Here is a 6,986-nt window from a genome sequence, read left to right as displayed (position 1 = left end):
TATATATATATATATATATATGTATGTTTGCGTTTTACCGATGGCATCCTTTTTATGGGGAGGCTTTTTCGTGAATTAAGCGAAAACACCCTCTATCAATTGCTAAAACGACCTCGAGAATGCATGCATGAATATACTTTTTAGATCGACAAAATATTTTGTTCATTGGAGTCCTAATTTACCCTTTGTTTTTTCTTAAATTATTTCGTATTATCTAATCGATTCCATCTCATAAAATAGGAGAAACTCGTTGCCAATGAGACTTAAGCGAAATCATTCTTCCCACAATGGAAAAACTTCAGTGTGGATAGGTTTTGTCGATGAAGTGTTTGTGGAAGGTTTTGTCGACGAAGCATTCGTGGAAGGAAGGCTTCACCGGTGCATTGTCAAATCCTTTGTCGTGTCACTTTGATGGTTCCTTCATCGCATCCTCCCTATTTGTTTGCTGCATCAACGTGCAGAGAGCTTCACTATGTTCGTGGAAAGCTTTGCTACCATCGTCGAAGGCTTCTTTACTACTATGTTGGTGATGCGTTGATGGGCGTTGCCACTTTGCTGTCAAACCGTTGAAGAAAGACATGACCGCTACATCGTTGGATCCTTTGTTGTATTGTCGAAGCATTCGGTGCAACAACATCTCAAGCCGAAGAGTGGAGGATTCTTGGTGTGGCGATCGTGGAAGCTGTCTTCACCGTGACCGGGCTATGTCACCACCAAGTGTAATTAGTCGTCAAAGCCTTCACTAGGTCACCCTACCCTAGCATTCATAGGACAACATTTAATTTACCATCAATACTAGTACACAACCTCTAAGATATCTAATAATCTTCATGTCATTATCCCATTTTATATTCATTATCTGATCTCCGATAATTGAAATCTTCTTGATGAGATAACAATGCATAGTTATCACTCAATTATAATTTGTCAATAAATCAAAATCATGGACAATATAAAGTAAAGCATGTGATGAAGTGTGTAGTTCATTTGATAAAAATAGAGTTCAAACAAAAATATACAAAATATACAATTGATAAAAATTGATGATGTCTACAGTATCATCATTAGAAACAAGCCTACTCATGATATTTTCTATATTTTTTTCTATTTGTCAGCTTCTCTATAAAGTATTTATAATACATATATCCTGAAATTGTTCCTTTTAGATTGACAACTTCTTCACAGTTTGGTACACTCGAAACAAAGCAACATCAGTGAGATTAAAGTCAAATGGGACACTAGTGAATATAAAAGTGCATCCCTCCATCAAGTATTCCATAATAGAGTAGCTTAATAAGTCAAAATGTTAAGAATATCTCTAATATGATTAAATGGAGTCCTCATAAGTAATTTACATAATACTGATTAAGATAAATGGAGAGCATATGACCTCTACTCCTAGAACTTGGTTCACATAGAAACCATTAACTACAACCATTAACTATATACTATTGGTAGATGAGGTAGTGGGTGATGAAGGCATCATCCACTTCACATCTAGCAAAAAATCATAATTAATTGGTTGTATATAACAATAATAATACTTACTATAAATCATTGTGTAGTCAAATATTTTACACATCATAATTCCTTCAACTGCATTTTCATTAGCACCTTGAAATCGAAAGGATCTATTCTATGTAAAGCCATTCTATTTATGTACAAAAGTAAATGTTATTAATGCAACAAGGATACAATATTTTCAATGTAGGGAACCAAAATTATCAAGTAATTTTTCCTAATATAAGTTGATGATACTCACTAGAAATTAAATAAGTATTAAAAATTTAATAAGGGACAAACTAGTACAAAAATATTATTAGCTAACAAAGAAGATGACTATATTAGCTAGCAAAGAAGATGACTTTGGGTAAGCTAATATAGCATACTTTTATTGATGGTGACAACTTACATTTGAAAGATCGAAACGTTTGCTTCTGCTGACCTAAGTCATTTAGTTTTAATGATGATGTAATTTTGATACAAATCAATTTAAGATGGGTTGCATACGTGCGAGTACTAAAAAAACCCAATGCACTACCATCCCTATCCAACACTATTATTTCATAATAAAAACAATTATCCTGTAATTTTAGTATATTTTTTACTTATATTAGTATTTGTTGGTGCACATGATCCAATTAATTTAATCATTTGAAGCAAATCCATGACCCAATCCTCTCATGTTGCCATCCCCTATTTCCATAGGACTAGTAAAAGCCTATAAGTAACTTGACGAGGAACATTTTTAAGCTTCCATAACAACCACTTACACCCCAAATTTTATAAAATTTAGAATTTTTATGGATCTCCTAGGCCAACAACTTGCTTCTCATCGTTCTAGTGATTTAGATGATAATTATAATATGATATCTTTTGGAATACTTTTCCCAAGAAATCAAAATATCAAATTCTTGTCATTGGTTTCACTTATCAGTCGTCACCGAAGAGAAGCTATAATTGCTGAGAAGTTGTAATCGAGGATAGAAAGCCTATAAAATGTTGTCACGAATGAAAAAAACCAGAGGAGACTTCTGCACCATCGACAAAGGAAACTCATCATCTAGGAGAACTCGTCACCATTGGGGATAGGTCATTATAGATAATATATTAGCACCACCATCTATAAAGGGAATCTGATGAGATATAGTTGTTGTCATCGAGGAGATGTTCACTATTGAGAAGAACTCATCATCTAGCAAATGTCACTACCACCCAAAGGTACTAGGGATACACTCAATGGAAATGTAGATTTTTAATTACATTTGAATGGATTTAAAATGAACTGGTTCATTTTGAACTAGTTTAATAAGTCTACAAACTAGATCAGAGCTAACATAAACCGGTTCGATTAGCCTAGTTTATTAGTTTTATTAAAATTTATGAGAAAAAAAAAGCATCCGAACTGATAAAAAATCAACAATGAGTATTTTTGGTAAAATATAATAAAAATAATAAAAGATAAGAATCTTTATTGAAGAAGTTTTATTGAAATAACTTTAGCTTGAATACATTAACATATCTCTCTCCTATTTATAAAAGATTTTTCTCAGTAGAATAGAGGATTTCCCGAATAGAGAGATTTCCTCGTATAGTTGAGAAAATCTTATCTTCTATCAAAATATGCTTACAAATTTATTTTAAAAGTAAGTATATATAGTAAATCTACATTTGAAAATTTAGCAATGGATAAGTAGTAGAGTTAGGATCTAATTTAATGATGTTAGTAGATCTCTATCAGCTAGATGTACATTTGTGGTTTGAAAACAAATGTTTTAAATTATTAATATATTTAAGAAAACTTTTCAAGAATATGTGATTAAAAGAAAATTTGAGATTAAGCATGTTATTACTAAAAGTTTAAGATTAAGCATGTTATACGAAAATTTGAGATTAAACATGTTATTACTACAAGTTATAAGATCAAAGCTCATGGTATAAATTCAAAAGCATAGTTGGATGAAAGTAGCATGTTGTTGTCAAAGTTTTGAAATAACCAATTTTTTAAAAGATCATCTATGTAATCTACCTTGACAAAATCAAGATCATATTGAATGTCCAGTGTCCTTATCATAAAACAACTTCTAGCAAATGAAGAATGCATATCGAGGATGATTTTTTTTTTTTTTGTCAATATCCATGTTGATTATGATTTTTGCCAATATCCAAAAAATAAGTTTGGAGTTGTTATATCATAATAAAAAAAAAGCCTATTTAGAATGAGAGCCATCACCTAACAAAGTTTGTGGTGATCATGATGCATCTCACATTGAGTTATTACCATTCATAAGAGAATTGAAGTTCCAAAACTATGAAACAGCTATTAAAATGGTAACTATGCATTTTCATGGAGTATTTTGGTCATTTGGTCCATGTCAAAGAAATTATACAAAATACATATGACTAGTGATTAGTATTTTCATAAAGTATGCTAGTGGATTGATCGACTAAAAGGTTTCTGATTTGCTTGAATGAAGTGCTAGTGTGAATAGAGTGTTGTCAGTGGTAAGGATTGAGACGAGAGATTCATGAAAATGGTTCTTATTTGAACTAAAAAATTCTCTAGCACAACCTTAGTCATTGACTATAATTATATAATTAGTGATTGAATTCCAAAAATTATTATTGCATGGTTCATTTGTAAAGAAATCTTGAGAATGAAATTGGAAAGGTGTGAAACTATTCTGGACTATTGCTAGGCGACTGCTATGGACAAACAAAATGAATTTTGCAGAAAATAAGAGAACAATACATTAAAAAAATTCATAGTATGTAATTTCGAATGATACCCCAGTACGGGCGGTATGTACCGGTCCGACGATATATTGGTACACGAACCGTTTGTTACCGGACAGATCGTGCTACAATGCTACAGTAATACATTGTAATAGTGCTATAGTGGTATACTGTAGAGTATTACGGTACTACAGTAAGAAGAAATAGTTCGGTAAGTCCTGATATACCGTTCGGTATGTTGGTACCGTACCATATCGAGCCAACCTCGAAACACCGATACGATACGATATTTCATACCTTGAAAAAATCATTATTGAATTTATAAGTATAAATGGGTTACAACATTCTCCTTCACTCGTTGCTCTATGCAAGGCACTCAACTACTGGTTAAAAAGTGTCAATTCATGGCTTATAGATATTCATGACTTACCAATTATCTGTCTGATTGAGATGACATAGAAGATTTGCTTAGTTGGTCTACGTTCAATATGAAATGGCAGAGACATTTAATACCATGTTGACACCTTACATAGAACAATAATTGGCCAAAGGTGAAAACTCGATACTATAGTGGTAGATTGCATACCAACATTGTTACAAGTCCAATGCACATTAGAAACCATTATAGTAGATTTAGAAATAAGAAGTTGCTCTGATTGTTTTGTCATTCTTGGAATTCCATACTCTCATACAATGACAACTATATTATATGAAAATTGCAATCCCTATTTGAGGATTACTTTCTAGTAGAAAGCTGAAACCAAACCCTGTAGCGATAAAATATTTCTGACAAGAAGCATATCATATTGACTTTGATGCAATGATGATTATGTTATATTACCTTCTAAAAGTCTTGTTTAAGTACAAAGGATAAAGAAGACTCCAATTGAATCAACATAATATTAAAAAAAAACTCTTTGGTGCATGTAATTAGGACATAATCCTCAATCTTATCAATTTTCACTGGCATAAAGAAACACATATAATTGACATTTTCAAGTTTATATATATATATATATATATATATATATATATATATATATATATATATATATATATATATATATGTAATGTATGAATGTATGTATGTAACTTAAGGGTAATTTTATTGAACACATTTAGGGTGGAAAATGTAACATTTGATATCTTGCAAAATAGAAGTTGGTGTAATTATCAAATAATACTTTTTTGTGATAATTTTTCGGTCAAAACAGAAACTCAAAACTAATGCATGCACATAGTTCTTTACTGATACAATGCAATGAATTTAAAAAATATTTATTTTATGCACTCAAAAAATACACTCATAAAGAACACATTTTAATTGTTGGGGATTTATTTGAAAGTACCCAGAAATACAGAATTGAATTTGTGCTACAAATGATATCCAAAATTGACCATAATTTGTAGGTAAGGTCTTTGTATAAGGGTGCTTATGATTGTTCTTAGCCAAAGAACTTAAAACTAATGCATGTACACCAATTTTAGCATAATGACTAGAAATCTTAGTCTTATTATGAGAAACTTGAGCCTCGCAACCTACCACTCATTAAGAAACGTGGCCATGTTTTACAGAAAATGTATTTATCACATGAATCTTCTTTGATATGGTTCTTGGACTCAAAATCACAATATTAATGCATTTAGAAATCACAATATTCTGGTTTGCCAAAATAGTGTAATAGAAGCCCACCAATTATAAAGCACTCAACATGGAATAACAAATATGAACGTATTTGCATTTACTTGATACATTCATTTTTTAAATCACAAAACATTTCAGTATATACAGATTCTTTAGAGAAACCACAAAATGTATCAGTATAAATACATTCCTATAAAGGTTACACATTTTAAATTTATAGTGTCTTTACTATAAATTAAGCTAAAACACATTTGGAACAACTCATCAGAAGTCATTGCATATTTGCAATCAAAATTTTATTTTATCTTCTTGGTTGAGATTCAAAGATTTGGTTTATAATATTATTATTTAGTGGAAGTTGTAGGATCAATAAAATTAAGAGAAAATAAATGGAATAGATTGAAGGATAGATAAGAAAAATCATCACGCACCTAAAATACTCGAGGGATATCGTACATTCAAGGAGTCTAAAGATACAAGACTTAAAAGAACTCATCACTCCGAGGAATCCACCTAAAAGATATAAATTGTATAAGAAGGACAATATTTATTGGAAAAACAAGACTTGAATTTAAAATACTCTATGCCCTTAAAGATTGCAAACATAAGATATGATGTTGGGCTTGGAATAATATTTTCACCATTTTCATGATTAAAATAAATAAAAATTAATTACAAAAGTTATAAAATAATTAAAATTCATCTAGGGACTCCAAAGGTGAGAAGAACTTTCTTCTAATCTCAATCTCGGTAGATCACTCATCAGGATCTTTGTAGAGAGAACTAAGCATAACTTTTTCTAGAAAATTTGAAATCAAATTCTGTAAAATGATTTGGACTTCTATCTCAATAAGCTTTTCAATGGTATATAATTCATGTCATATATATTTTAAAAATCATCTCCGAATTAATGTGAAAAGAGTATTTCTGATTTATTAAAAAAACTAAGAAATTAATATGATTATCTTTGGCTTCTCTACATTCAAAGTTTGAAGACACTGTTGAGTCAATCTTACAAACAAAGATGCTATAGATATGGCTTCCCGTTATTGCTATAGGTGAAAATATCATCAAAGTATACAACAATAAATTTTTCGATAAGAAA

This window comes from Musa acuminata, chromosome BXJ3-4 (genome assembly GCF_036884655.1).
Source record: "Musa acuminata AAA Group cultivar baxijiao chromosome BXJ3-4, Cavendish_Baxijiao_AAA, whole genome shotgun sequence".
In the NCBI taxonomy this organism is placed as follows: domain Eukaryota; kingdom Viridiplantae; phylum Streptophyta; class Magnoliopsida; order Zingiberales; family Musaceae; genus Musa; species Musa acuminata.
This window is presented reverse-complemented; position numbering follows the sequence as displayed.